Source organism: Frankliniella occidentalis, unplaced genomic scaffold (assembly GCF_000697945.3).
Source record: "Frankliniella occidentalis isolate FOCC.00 unplaced genomic scaffold, Focc_3.1 Scaffold15, whole genome shotgun sequence".
Lineage (NCBI taxonomy): Eukaryota > Metazoa > Arthropoda > Insecta > Thysanoptera > Thripidae > Frankliniella > Frankliniella occidentalis.
The window spans coordinates 1,014,643-1,022,408 of NW_026267145.1; the positions used below are offsets into that span (position 1 = coordinate 1,014,643).

The 7,766-nt window shown below is 63.5% G+C and overlaps 1 protein-coding gene across 1 annotated transcript in view; it reads left to right on the forward strand.

Annotated features, from left to right (window-relative positions):
• LOC113211517 (unc-112-related protein) overlaps nt 1-7,766 on the forward strand; it is an 88,682-nt gene that overhangs the window by 61,951 nt on the left and 18,965 nt on the right. The window lies entirely within an intron of this gene.

Sequence of the window (7,766 nt, forward strand, 5' to 3'; positions counted from 1 at the left end):
CACGCGGAGCCTCACTAAAAGCGTCCGGCGGACGCGCCGTGCATCGCCAAGTGGGAAGTGCGAGGTCACGCGGCGAGGCGCGGCAGCTGCAGCGGAGCGCGGGGCGGGGCGAGGCGAGATGTTGGTGGCCGCAACGCATCCGGCCCACCCCGCGGCCCACCCCGCGGCCCACCCCGCGCCACGCCTCTTCCGCCACCCCTCAACCCACCGTACTGATCTGAATGTGTGTTAAAGAAGCGGCAACATAAATTTGATGAACTCCTCGACAATGCCTTCTCTTAGAGAGTGTTCGGGCCGCTCCGCCGCGGACCCTCCGCTGCTCCCCGGGAACAACAACAAGACCCGCAGCCCGTTTGCGCTCGCCCCGCCGCCGCTCCCACCGCTATCGCCACGGTGCGGAACCAAACCACGACATGTTGTAAAGGCCTCTGGAGCTGGCGGTGTTGGCGCATCGTCGCGCCGGTTTAAAAAAGGCCTTTCTCGTCGAGGGGAGCCTCTCTCTCTCTCGCTCTCTCTCTCTCTCTCTCATCGTCGCGCCGGTTTAAAAAAGGCCTTTCTCGTCGAGGGGAGCTTGCCCCTCCCCGGCCGCACCCTCCCGAGGGTCCGCGAGGGCGGCGCCCCTGAATAAGAACTCGACAGAAGCGCCCCGCAAAACGGCCGCCCTTGTTTGCTCCGCTAAACGCTTCCATTTTTATTTTATTTTTTTTGCCTATCTCTCTGAAAGACCCAAGTATAACATCGCATGTAAGAGAGTGGGGGATAGAGAAAAGGGAAGGGGAGGAAAAGGGGGAAAGAAAAAAAGGGAGGGCGCTGAGAGCCGCGCGGAGGCCATCTTCGTATTGAGATGATCTCCTCTCCTCCCTGGATAATGACGGCCCTGGCCCGCGGGCCGCCCCGGGCCACAGAGGTGTGAGGCGGCCGCGTCCTCCTCCCCCTCCCCCCTCCCCCCGGTGCGGGGCTCATGTCGACGCCCCTGATAGCGCCGATGGAAACAAATGGTGGCCGTCGTGTCGCTCGCCGCGGGCTCATTAGTGCTCCCGCTCCCTGCTCCCGCTCCCCGCTCACTGCTCCCGCTCCCTCCGCTCCCTGCTCCCGCTCCCCGCTCTCCGATGCCCACAGGCTGGAGCGGCGGCCGCGGGTGTTTTTGTTAGGAATTATGAAGCTCGTGGCCGAAGCGTTTTGTCAGTGGACCACAGAAGGACCTAAAGATAAATGTTTTTTGTCGTGAGGGGGTTGTCTTAAGTGGATTAAGCTGGCACGTGCTGGGGGGCATAAAGGTTAAGGCCATCGCCAACCAACCCCGGCTGCTCCCCTCGGCGGACTGACCGCGCCCACCCCTCAAGGACGCGGGGTGGGCGGGGCGTTGGCGTTGGCGCGGTGGCCCCGGTCGGGTCGGCGAAGCGGAGGTAATCCGCGTCGCGCCGCGTCGGCACGCCATCCAGCGGCGGGCCCAGCCCAGCCCAGGATGAGTAACCTTTCTCCCGATGTGCACCGGGCCGCCTCAAAGGTTACCGTAGGGCTGGTGCCGGCTGGTGCAGTCCCGGCCGGCCGGACCGGACGCGCATGCACTTACTTCCGCTCGCGGAGCGTAAACTGGGAGGGGAGGGGTGGCGGTCGTGTCGGCCAGCTCGACCACTGCAGGGCGGTGCGGCCGCGCCCTGGGGGACCTTGACCGGCAGTGCCAGCGCGACGGGAACACGGCGGCCCGGAGGTGCTGGAGGTCCCGGCCCGGAGGTGTGAATGCACCGCCGGCCCGGCGCGGCGCGGCCGTTGGTGTCGGTCCCCTCCGGGGCGACGCCTCTTCACAACAATTTACTCCTTGATCGACACCTCGGGCCGCGGCCGGGCGGGCGGGTCGGTCGGGACGGAGGAGGTAATGGGACCGGCCTTAACATAACAGTGCGAGGAGCGGAAGGGCGGGGCGGGGGAAGGCGGGGCGAGGGCGAGCATTGCCCGGCCTGGAGGTTCCCCTAGGTCGGCCTCGGCACCAACCTCACCTGCCCAACCCCTAGGCGCTCCTAAGGGTGGTTGGGCAAGGCGCTGAAGGTCAGCCCAAGTGGGTCAGCCCTCTCTTCTGATTGGCAGGCCCAGGTCGGCTCACCTCACCTCCTTGACGGCGAGGCGCGGGGCACCAAAACAAAGGGCCAGCTGATTGAGGGCCTCTTCCTGTCGAGCCGTGGCTCCGGCGGAGCTCTGGGAGCGCCTGGGAGCGCGCCTGGAGGGACAGCGAGAGCAGGCCGAGGGGGACAATGAGGATGAGGATGCACGGCCGGGCCTGGACTTGTGATTTATCTGAGGTCCTGGGCCGGCGCTCGGGCCCTAATGAGCCCCGCTCCGCTCCGCTCCGGCACCGCCCCGCGCTGCTTGAGCTGGTCGCGGCCGCCCCGCCCTGGCCCCGCCCCGCCGCCCCGCCCCGCCCGGCGTGTGGCTGGCGGGCTGGCGCTGCTCGATGCCCTTTTTGTCGTGACATTTTGCCGTCCAGGGCGGGCAGTCTGTGTCCGGCGGTAAGGCGTGTCAGGCACGGAGGGCCCAAATGTCACGCTCCGCGCCCGCCCCGCCGCCCGCCGCCCGCCGCCCGCCGCCACGCTGTGCAACATTGTGTACAAGAGCCCCATCCCGTCGCTGGCTGGCGCGCAAATGTCGGAACGGACGCGGCACGCCGGCCGGATATCCCTCGCGGAGCACACGAGCTGAAGGAAGAAAAAACGTTGCAAATATGTATGCGCGGTCGTGAGCGTCGGCGCCGGGGCTGCTTGAGGTAGGAGGGGGAGGCTGCCCCTCGGGCTGGACCCCGCCGGGGACTCCCTGGCGCCGCGGCGGCCCCGGGCCTGCCGTACTCATCGATCCCCGGCCCGCCCCGGCCCGGCCCGCCCCGGCCCGCCGCCACCCTTCCTTTTGGCGCGAGCCGCAGCCAGCCCGGCCCGGCCCAGCCCAGCCCTCGTGGACCCAACGTCGCCCGGGTGAAGGCGGCTCGTGTCGCTAGGGTCAGGGGGTGATGCGCGGTGCTGCGGGCCAGGGGGGCGGGGGCCGGGGGGATGTAGGCGCCAGTCGGGGGCGTGGAGCCTACGCAGCGCCAAAACAGGGCCATTTCCACCCCCTACCCTACCCACCCCCTCTCTCCTCGCTCTTCCCATGATCTGCTCTGTTATTGCCCCAGTCGAGAAATAGCAACCCAAATGATAGTGTTTGTCCGTCACGTTCTGAATGAACCCTTCCCCAACGGTTTTACCCCTGGAGTTTCGTTGATGTGGTGTATCTAACTGGTATTTCTCTCGTGTTGCAGGTGAGCGTCCTGGAGCTCCGTAGGCGCGCCTTACAGGGCCCTGGGGAGCCTGTCAGGGGAAGTCTGTCGCTCGCTTCGCGTCCCCGCCGCGGCGAGGCAGACGTGTGCAGGGCGGCGTGCTCTGAGCAGCCGCCGCGCCGCCCGCTTAGCCAGCAGGACGGGTGGGTACGTCAGGTAACCTGGGTAACCAGCCCGCCCTCTCGGTACTCGCCGAGCACCAGACGACGGCTAGTCTAACCGCCAACGACAAGTGTGTGCAACGGGCGCGAACCCGGCCTCCTGGCGCTGCACTGGGCAAGAAGTGCGGCTTGTGTATCATAAGTGGGATCATCGAAAAGTACTCCGTCATTTGCCGTGGACTACCTGCCAAGTTCAGGACCCGCAGGCTCTCAAAACGCCTAGTAGGTAGACCATTTTCTGTCTGCAGTGCATGTGAGTTTTGCGGGTTAGCCTACTCTTGCAGGCGCCGAGCTTCCGTAATTTGCCGAATGATTCTGAGATAAACGGATGTAGTTTCTGGACGATTCCTATGCAAGGACCATTGGAACGATATGAGGACGGGGGTATAAAAATTGGGCATATTCTGCTTGAATTGTTACGACGGTCCTTGGACATTAAGGAACAATTTTCACCTTTGGCCTGGCCCAAACCCGAGCCTGCCCCCCCCCCCCCCCCCCCCCCCCCCCCCCCCCCCCCCCCCCCCCCCCTCGTCCATACCGTGCTGCTGGCTATTGGCCCGGCCGATATCCGGCTCAGAGGAAATTTGCTGCCGCCTCTGCCGGGCGTGGAACACGGCGCCTCCCCCTGCTGGCCGGGCCAGGTCGCGCAGAGCGTGCTGCGCCCCGGGCTCTAGTGGTAACCTAGTGGGTCAGCGACCCAAGCCCCCAAGGGGAACCAGGAATCTATCGAAACGAGAATCATTATTCAAACACCGAAGCGGCAGAATAACGCACGACCATGAAACGGCGGCGTGTCGACGACGTGCACGTGCAACCGCGCGGGAAACAAAACCACGCATTGCCTCGCCTTAACGTTTTCTTATTCTCTTTTATGGCGGATCGGCGAATCGCGTCGCTCTGGTGGCGGGCATTAATAACGACGATAGTGAAGTGGGTCATCCGATGGGAACGCTTGGCGGCGCCGCGCGGCCTATTGGCTCGGATGAGCTGGAGCTTTTAGCGGCAGAGGGCGGGGCGGGGCCGGCGGGGCGGCGGGGCCGGCGCGCCCGCGGTGAAATATGATCACGCCAACCTGGCCGAGCTCACCGCGGCTCCCTTTGCTCGTCCCTGCCGCGCTGCGCCATCCCCCTGCTCGCCGGCGCAATCTTCTAGAGAGCCGCTAAACGCCGGCCGCCCTTCCTTGCATCGCTTGATGAGGCCAATGACGACGAGAAGGTCGAATCATTCAGCATCGGAAGCGTGGTGTACCCGCGACGGCGGATGGGTTCATTTAGACCGCGTCCGTCGAGTACCAACACTACACTGCACCGAGTGCACGTGGACTCGATGTAGGTCGACTGATCTTCATCGCAAACCTAGATTTATGTCTAGAGTCAAATTCTGGGGGTAAAATTTTTTTTTTTTCATTTCTTTTTCTCGGCCTACGTCTACCGACGGCCAGTCATCTCATTCTTCTCATCGTTGAGTTGCCCTTCTTTCGTCTCCACTCTTCCTACCAACTCTCTTCTCTCTCTTTCTTCGAAGGCGGCTGGCGAGGCGGAGAAGGGGAGGAGAAAGGGGAAATAATAATGATAATAATAATGAAAAGAGGAGCAAGCAAAGCTGTCGGGGATAAATTGGTGTGCGAGCGGCGGGCCATTTTGTATCTAAACGATGGTTGAATAGGGCCTATTACTGCAGGTCCGGCCCGCCCTCCGCCCCCGCGCGGAGCGGCGTAGCGTGGCGTAACGCGGCGTAGCGCCGTGTACAGGCGCTCTCCACTTTTTATTATGATTTTTCTGAGTGGCACAACAACAACCCTATAACAATGAAAAGTGCGCAAGCGCAAAAATTTGCGCTTAAAATTGAAAATTTATTTTTATTAGTTTGGTTGTGTCCTTGCTTGTTTTTGCCTACGCCTACGCCACCCCGATCCGCCTTGCCTTGTCCTCCCCCAAAAGTTTTGCGGCCAGAAAAAAAATATGGGTCAGAGCCCAAGCGATGGGGTTAGCCGAGGGGAAGGGAGGGGGAGGCGAGGTCTCGGGGGATGGCCTCCATAAAGGTGATATGGTTCGGCCAATCAGCCCTGATGGAGTTGCGACCCGGAGCGGCGGGGGAGGCGCCGTAGGCGGCGGGGAGATTCTGCGCGAGAGCTGCGCACATACATGGGGGCTGAAGACGGGGCGGGGCGGGGCGGGGCGAGCGTCAATCGGATGTGCTGCGGGGAGTTTCTTTTGCCTCGCCTTTGCCTCTGATTTATGGACGAAAATGAGAGGCTGGCCGTCCTCTGGTCGGAGAGGGAGGCAGTGAAGGAGCGAGAGAGACAGACAGAGAAAGTTGGTTCGTTGCCCCCGCCCCGCCCTGCCGCGGTGCCGGCGCCGAGCGGCAGCAGTAGTGCGCCTGTGACAACAGTGTGCTCCGCTGATGGCGTCATCGGGAAGGGAGAGAAAGGAGAGGGGGGAGGGAGAAAAGTAGAAGTAAAGTCAGGAGTGGGAGAGCGCGTGGCGAGGGGAATGGACTCCAATTTGAAGCATAGTGGAGTACGCGGGTTCGTTAGCGGGAAGTGAGTCGCGTTTGTCTCCATCGTGTACTGTATTGTGGCCCCGTTCAATGTACGGTCCAGATGGTTGCCGAAGGGGCTGGTGTTGTGGTTGGTAAGCCCCCAGGCCCGACAGGCCGTCGGCTAGCTCGCGGAGGAGCGCCCGCGGGGGTAGGCCGCCCGCCCGCACCTGTGCGCGCCGCCGGTGGGGGTTGCCTACCGCCAGGTCCGCAGGCGGCGGCGGGGGCGGCTTGACGGATGCGATCGCGTTGGCTCCCCGGTGACGGCGGGACGGGCGACGAACAATGGGAGATGAGCGCCGGGCCTGTGCGTGGGCGGGGCGCTGGGGCTGGGGCACTAGTCCCTTTGTACGAGGGGGAAGATTGTTGTCTTTAGCAGCCAGTGCCCCGCGTGCGCCGTGGCGTATGAGGTCGTGGGTGGACTCGGCCGCGGGCGTGTGATGGACGTCCTGGAGCCGCCAGACTGGAGGAGGAGGAGGAGGACCTGCCGGAGACTTCCAGCCGGGAGCGGGCCGCCCTGTGTCCGTCAGGGCCTGACGTGAGTGATGGTTGTTGACATCCAACCGCCTCGCCACCTTCTGTGAGAGATAAACAGGCTCGAGTTAAAACTTGACATTTTAAATAACTTAACAAAGGAGAGCAGGCGATGATTAAAGTCACAAATGTGGATCGGTTGTGTATGATGCCGCTTCGAAGTGTAACATTGAAACAAACGCGTCGCTGTATGCACGACTGCTGTGCATGTGTGCCAAACAGAGCCTCGGCGCGGCGGCCACGCACTGCAGTACTGCAGTCCCTTTGTGCAGGGCCCAGCCCGGCCGCTCGGCATTGTGTGCCTTATGAGGCGCACGTACGCGCCGGTACTGTACGACTGTACGCGGGGGCAGTGCTCCCACCGCCCCGCCGCAAAAACAGACTGCAAGACATTGGAAAAAACTATGGAAGCGAGGCATTCGCACATTTGTAACGTGTGCTGAAAGAAGTTCAGCCAGGTGATGTGCGCAAAGGATCAAGATCTACGCATGTTTAGGTTTTCGTCGTAGTAGTGTAACCACTTCGTATTTGCTCGTGCGCACCGGACGAGGCTGTAAAAATGTAGTACTACGTACAACGCCCGCGGCCGAGCCTCGCGCGAGCTGCGGTGCGTTCCACGAGCTAGTCCAATAGAGGTGCTCGTTTAAATATTTGCCGTCGTGTGTGTGTGTGGGGGGGGGGGGGCGCTGCGGTGTACACTCATCTTATGCGCGGCCGCGCGTGGCCGGCCGGCCTGGAGGGGCAGGAGGGCGGGGCGGGGCTGCATTTCCCGCTTTGACGCGGAGCTCCTTTGCCGCCGGCCCGTGCGGCACGTATGGCATCCTCGCGCATACAGGCCGCTAGGGGCAGAGTCCCTCTCTCTCCCTCTCTCTCTCGCGGCCTGGGGCTCGGCCGGCGCCCGGGGCATTGTGCACGACGCCGAGGTTGAATGGCCGCGGCGCTGTCAATGGCGCGGCCGCGGTTGGAGCTCGCCGTCGACTCACTCGCGCGGTCCGTTTGTCGCGCACTCGCGCCCTGCTTTTGCACGCGACTGTACACTACTTCCGCGGCCCGACCGACCGTGACCGCCCGGCCGACGGGGAGGGCCGCGGCAGCCGACCCACCCCAGGGAGACAAATAGAGACCTCCGCGCCCCGGCGGAGACTCGGCGGGGCGTCTTGGCCGCGGGGAGCTCTAATTGCTTTATCGTCCACGAGGAGGAGATCGGCGAGGAGACGGGGGAGGAGGAGGAG